The sequence below is a fragment of the Limulus polyphemus genome, unplaced genomic scaffold, assembly GCF_000517525.1.
Source record: "Limulus polyphemus unplaced genomic scaffold, Limulus_polyphemus-2.1.2 Scaffold409, whole genome shotgun sequence".
In the NCBI taxonomy this organism is placed as follows: domain Eukaryota; kingdom Metazoa; phylum Arthropoda; class Merostomata; order Xiphosura; family Limulidae; genus Limulus; species Limulus polyphemus.
In genome coordinates, this window is record NW_013666019.1 from 438,361 (window position 1) to 445,772 (window position 7,412).

The window sequence follows — 7,412 nt, forward strand, 5'->3', positions numbered from 1 at the left end:
ATTCAAATTTACCTTAGGCCTAGAAAAAGGAGTGTTTGGCTATTAAGTGAACGGGTTTGAATTTCGCTCAGACTCAGTTATTAAAACGAGCTCAAAACCCATTATTATTTCAGGTTTTAATTACAGTATATATTTGGTCAGTATTAAAATGAATTAGAATCAAGAATTTTCGATAGGGCTTATTTCCAGAAAAAAAAATCAGAAATGTCATTGTTCTAACCTCTAAGTTCCTGATGATAGAGTAAGCTTTCAGAGCAGCCAAGTCGTACTGATAAAATTTCGGGAGATTTGCCGAGCGTAACGAGGCGTAGCCTGCTAGGGGATTCAAGGGTATGCTCCCTGAAAAAATATTTGAATTTAGAAGTTTGAAACGGCACTTCCTGCATTCTGAGGCGAACACATTACTCAGACTTGAAATAGCTCTGCAAAGCTGAATATTATTTCACTGTTCTGCCTATGCCTGTTTGCAACGACAGCCATCTGATGCTGACATTCTTCTGTATTTTTCTGTATTCCACATCATAGAATTTGCAGTACTCCTCTAGATCTGCTATCCATTTCATGTTTTTGTCAAACTAGTAATAGATATCAATAAGGAAATCGTTCATGTCAAATTTTGTCCCTGATGTAAAAGCTTTTGAGCCCATTTCTTCTGTGTTGTGAACAATATGACATGGGCACCCCATGGAATACATTTTGGGTTTTTTTTGCATAGCATGTGATTTTATAGAGTTGTGTTTTACAAGGTTGGTGTTGGTGATGTCCACTAAAAATCCAAGACAATTTTTACACGATATGCCATTAGCTTCCATAACTTCATCAATCTTCTTAAATTTCGATATCGATGCTGCCCTTCTAGCATCTTTACCACAATGCAGGCACATGTCTATTAATTGTGATATCACAACACGTTTCTGTATGTTAAATACTCTCACTGTGAGGGCGATTAATTTTTTCAAGGCCATTGTCATTTGATCCATCTGTTGACAGTAAAAAATGGGTTTGACTGCATATGATTCACAATAGTTTTCCAGCATTCGGTAGCTAATGCTCCATTAATCACACATGTCATTTTAGTTCTGGCGGTCTAAAACTTCTCAGCAATTTTACTCTCAGGAAATATGTTCTTCTGGAATGGGGACAGATGATCAGCTATAGCGAGTGGTATGTCGTGATACAGTAGAAAAGTAGTCACCTTCACCTCTGCATTTGTGATCTACAACACAAGAATATCAGTTAATTACATCAGATAACGTTGGATCAGCTGTATGTTTAACCACCATCAAATACAACACTACATTTCTAATTTTTGCAACTATGGCAAGAAAAAAAATATTAGAAAAAAATATGTCCACCATCATTAAGCAGCACAAGAATGTTACAAAGTGTGGAAAAAGCAGTAGTACATTTTAGAGAGCAAGAAGCATCTTCCAATCATATTTTATAATAGTGACCTTAACCATGCCTAATGCTCTATATCCTATGAGAGTAAAATAAATCTAATTAAGCATGCTAAACAGATACACAAACATTGAATGTTTTTTTAAACTCAGATAATTTTACAATTTTAAACATTATCATGGTGGTCAGCAAACGTACTATTTCTAATAAGGATAAAAATTATAATTATCAAACTGATCGTAAGTTATAATTATAATTCCTGTATAGTTTACCTTGTCAGCAAGCGGGTTCAAAGCTTGAAATAAAAGTTTGGTCTGACTCTGTCTAGCTGATTTTATGTGTGCCTGAATACCTCCGGATCCTTGGTGCTTACAGCTAAGTACCTACAGTTACCAAAAAAAAATATTGCAGTCAGTTTTTTATTATAGTGTACGATAAATTACAATGGCACAAATGATACGAGTTGTTCTTGCAAACCACTGTGGGAGGGTGTGCAGAAGGCCACCACCTTCAGTTTTTATATATGTATTTGTTATTTTTTAAACTCTGCAATTTTACCACTTTTTTACGCAATATTAAAATTATGAGACTATTATAATATATATATATATTAGTAAAAAATAAAGATACATTTTTTCCCCTCAAATATACACCTTTTTTTTTCACTTAGCTATTGATCTATAAAGAATTAGAGTTATGTCCCTTAGAACACAGTGACATGAAATTTAATAAACTAGTTACTATAGACAATGTCAAGACAAATAAACGTCCTTTGATTTATCTTATGTACATTTTATTTAAATCTGGTGGTCTAATCGTAACATGATACCAAGGACAACAGCAATAAAGTCAGATAATTACGTTACTCACCAGTAACGATATGAAATTGTCGTCCAAAAACCGTTACTTATGATTTCAGTTCATTGAAAGGTACATTATGTTATATTATGCGTAGGCCTATTCCGTTCACCTTCATAATTGTAGTTTAAAGTCGCAGTAGATCTAAAGATAAGGTCTAAATTACACCTCTGCAGTAAATAATAATGCCTCTTTTAAATAGGGTTATAGGCTTAAAGTTAAAATAAATGCCATTTATTAAAAGAAGATAAACAACGTACAACACTTATATTTATAACGTCTGCTTGAGTGTAGTGAAAAAAAGTATATAACTATTAACACGTACATACAACTCTGACATAGCGGATTTCGGCTTTTTGTAGGTTCGCGTGAACGTCATTCAGGCTGGACTCGACCCAAATTGTGTTGGGGACAAGTTATTTTAGTATATGGTAGGATAAAGTATATATATATATACGACAGCGGAGGTCACGTGACGCTAGTAACACGTCATGATATTCTAGAAGATTCACGAAGAAACGAGATGTACGCTTCTTATACGCTTCTTGACCGAAACAGTTTAATGTGTAATTGAACTGCGGACACAGAGAGATGTATTGTTGAGTCGAGCACGTGAGACGTTCGTTGTGAATTACAGAGTTTGTTATAACGCGACTGTGTAAATTAAGTGTATTGCAAAGTTGTATTTAGAAAGAATAAACCAGTTTTATTTAAGAAAGGACTAATATCGCTAAAGTTTCTTCGGAAAGAAATTATACGGAAAATTAACTAACGAACAGAGACGTAACAATATATATATATATATAAAGAAAAAACTTTGCGTACACAAATGCTAGGGATCTACAGAAAAAGATGGTTCATTTGAAGTAATTTTATAATATTGAAATGAAAAAAAAGAAATTAAGCTTTTTTTTTGTCTCACATGCTGTATACAAAATTACGATGCATGTGCTTTTCAAATCTAAGCCCAACAGGCACCATTTATACTTGTAAGTAAATTTTAATGAATTTAAACTTGAAATCTCAACGGCACCTTATGCACACCTGGGCTAAACGGCCAGGACAAAAACACTAAGGATTGAGATATAGTCGTCCCTGATTTTGAACTACTGACCAAGATCAAAGCAACCAGCCAACAGCACCCGCCTTCACTAACTTTTTACAGCTCTCTGAACCAAATAGCGGGAATGACTGTTACTTTTATAAAACACTTACAGCTGAAAGGGTGGAACTTGTTCAACAGACCCTTCGACACCCATCCTGCACGCTAATTGTTAGTCTATGACCGGACCACTAACCCAATAAACAATCTAGTGTCATTATTTCTCTCTTGTAAGCTCTTGAATTAAGCAACTTTACGTTCAATCTGTGGCAATGAAGCTAACATTGAAAATATCAGTATAGGTATAAAAAACACAGTAAAGAAAACAGATAAAATGTATGTACTTTTTTATATTCATCAACAAAACATTACCCTTGAGAATCTTTCCAAGTTTTATTTTGTTTTGGTCGAGATCAAAAACTACTACATAGATTTCTTAGATTTTGCTACTAAGGTTTTTCTTATATGTACCTGTTCGTTTTACCCAATATGTAATTCTCGCCTTAACTTTCATAATATCATCAAACTGAAGTTGCTGCACATTGTTACTATATTGAGTTGGCAATATATTCTCACAGCTGAGTTGTAGAGGCTGTTTGGAAAAAGGCGCAATTTTCTTCGAACTGTTTTGTATGGCGTAAAACACCCGAAGGAATCTTACGTATTGACGCTCTGAGTTTTGTTGTTCCAAATAACTCATCTTTTGTGTGTCTTCGTGTCCTTCTTGAAGTGGAAAAATAAATAAACGCTTATATCACAAAATAAACCTTTTATGAAAAAATATAGAAAAACAGAAACTTAAATTAGTCGTATAAGTGCTGTTTTTTTATTTAGTGCATGTTTGTGTACACTGGAAAGTGTACATTAATACTTTATTATGTATGTACTAATTCAATATATATTAGGTCGTCAAGTAATTAATGCCGTTTTTGTTTAGATGAAAAAACCAGAACAACTTGTATATCAAAACAAAACAGGTATTAAATGAAATAGTCTCCATTCTTATCGATGCTGCTTTTCCATCTTACAATCCGGCTGTTAATGTCCTGATTAAAGAAATGTCCTCTTTAACACCTTCCACATTTACATACGTTTTCCCATTAAGATGGTATTGCAGGGAAAGAAAAAGATGGTAATCTGATGATGCCATATCTGGAGAATATGTTGGGTGGGGGAGAACTTCGCAACCCAACTTCATAATCTTGTGTTGCGTCAAACGTGCCACATGTGAACGTGCATTGTCTTGGAGAAGAACACCTTTCCGATTGAAGGGCGTTTCTGATGAAGGGCTTGATTTAAACGTTCAAGTTGCTAATTATAGATTTTTGCATTGACAGTTCGCTGTGGATTGAGGAGTTCGAAATGAATTACTCCTTTGATGTCCCACCAAATTCAAAGCATCACTTTCTGCGGAGGAGTCTAGCTTTTGCAATCGGAAGTGGTTTTTGTCTAGGACAGAACAATTGTTTTTGGCGTTTAATATTTGCATAGAAGATCCATTTTTCATCACAAGTGACAATTCTGTCCAAAAATGGTTCACGCGTATTACTCGCTAGAAGAGACGAAGCAACGTTCACACGTTGGAAACGATGATCATCGGTGAGTTCGTGAGGCATCCAAACACCTTCTTTATGGAGTTTTCCCATATTCCTTAGATGTTTACGTATTGTTTCATGAGAGACATGCGATTTCAGGGCCATTTCACGAGTGTGTTGCTTTGGGTTAAACTCAACATGAGTCTTCAGATCATCGATATCAATTCCAACATGTCGGCCTCTGCCATCACAGGTTTTAAGGCTAAAGTCACCTGAACGAAATTTGCTGAACCATCGTTGACACTTACGAACATTCAAAACATTTCCATAAATTTCTTTGATATTTGTTGTGGCTACAGAGGCGTTGTTTCCCTTCTTGTATTCAAACAGTATTACATGCCGAATGTGTGCCCTCACTATAAGGGTTTGTTTGTTTGTTTGTTTGTAGTTATGCACAAAGCTACACAATGGGCTATCTGTGCTCTGCCCATCACGGGTTTCGAAACACGGTTTCTAGCGTTGTAAGTCCGCAGACATACCGAATGTTAGTCTTATTTTCTTTTTCTTTTCTTTTTTGCACAAAACAAATAAAACAAGAACTGCGTTTACGGTTTCAGTTTCACGCAAAGCTACATGAAGACTACCTAGGGTAATTATCCCTAACTTGGCAGTGAAAGACTAGAGGGAGAGCAGCTAGTCATCACCACCCACCGCCAACGTTTGGACTACTATTTTACCAACGAATATTATAACGCCCCCACGCCTAAAAGGACGAACATTGTTGGTGGGTCGTAGATTCGAACCCGCAGACTGCGAATCGAGCGCCCTAACTTCCTGGCCATGTCACGCCTCTGCGTTTACAACGCTTATTCTTTTGCATCAGTCGTCCTTCTGGGCGCAAAATATAATCGACTAGTCACTGGATGTAACTAATGTACTAGATGTGTGATATAATTGTTATAAAAAGAACATATTAATATCATAGTTTTTATTAATCACATTATAAACATACTAATTATATGTCGTATTGCTTTCAACCTCTCAATTAGCTGTGTTTAAACACAGGAATACGGAGTCTAGACACTTGTACTTTATCTACCTATATATCTATATCTAGCTCTGTTTGCTCGTTCCCTTAATTATATTTTTGAAAATATGAAAACAATTTTCCCTCATCAGTCTTAATTTCTGCTTAAAAATATTGCAAATTTTCTTCCTTAAAATTTGGAAGTGAGAGCTGATATTCGTATTAATGATGACGAATCAGCTCAGATGAATTTGAGTCTCACCTAATCTAATTTTAATTCCTTCAAATTTTTTTTATTGAAACGTAACGATTAGTTGACTTATCAGACAATGTAATACTGCGCATGCAAATTTAAGCTTTCGCAAAAAATAAAAGGAAGAAGTTTTATTTCATAAAAGACACTTCCTCAAGGAATATGTGTGCACAAATTTAGCATTGCAATGTATTTGCTTGAGGTCAAAAAGATATGCAAACAGTAAACGAAATAGAAAATTTCTAACAAAATCAATATATATATATAATTGCGTGTCATGTATTCAATCTAGTTTATTTTTTATTCCAGTTTGAATTAAAACAGATTTTAGTTCTAGTTGCACATTAAATATTTGGTCATTTCTTTAAGAACATGATGCGGAAAGAGCCTTTTTCAAATTTTAGAAATATCCTTGAAAGAAATAACTGAATCGAACTTGTTATCAATAAGCCTTGGTTCAAATAAATTTCTAATAGTACAGTCTTGACCAGTAGCTTGCATACTGTTTTATATTGATGTTACTGCCCATATGCATGGACTAGTTATTAAGTAAATACTCGAGTAGTAACAGGGAAGGTAGCGTATTATCTGACAAACGTGTACGAATTGTTATTCTGGTCGTTATGAGAAGTTGTTCGTCAAAACATACATACACGCCTCTTTTGTATAAAAGGTTGTGCTTTTGGTATAATCATTTTGGAAACAGATCAACGCTTTGTTCAGACAACTTATCTGTACTTGGTGTAGAATCATGTCTCCTTATGTGCCAGAACTCAAAGGGCGTCAAATTGTTTGACTGTACAAAAATGGTATGAAGCAAACAGTCATTGTCAGAACAGTAGAGTACCCCAGTGTAGTGTATTCAGAATCCCGAAACATCATCGGACTACAGGAAATGCTGTTCCAGGAATGTCTATTGGTAAATGACAAACACTACTGCCTGAGATGACCATGTTTCAATCAGGTTCACACGTCAGTGTCGAAAGAAGCCTTGAAACACCTTACGATAGGAATTGCATGAACACATTCATTCCAGGGTATCCAGAAGAACAGTCAATAGGAAACTGACCAAACAGATAGGACACTGGAGATATGTCATTTTTTTAGATGAGTCCTGTTTCCGGCTTGTTAAAGCTGATGGTAGAATTCGTGTTCGTCACTGGCCTTTAGACCAGATGAGGGAAGGCTGTCTTTCCAACATGGAACACACAGGAAGTGGTACAGTAGATGTTTGGG

General features: G+C 35.3%; 1 long non-coding RNA gene across 1 annotated transcript in view; it reads right to left on the bottom strand.

The window, feature by feature from the left end:
* Nucleotides 1–641: 641 nt before the first annotated feature.
* LOC111085468 overlaps nt 642–7,412 on the bottom strand; it is an 11,476-nt gene continuing 4,705 nt past the window's right edge. Inside the window, exons 2-3 of the long non-coding RNA XR_002610299.1 lie at nt 1,674–1,784; nt 642–1,216 (exon numbers count right to left, since the gene is read on the bottom strand). This is a non-coding gene — a long non-coding RNA (uncharacterized LOC111085468). The remainder of the gene's footprint in view (nt 1,217–1,673; nt 1,785–7,412) is intronic.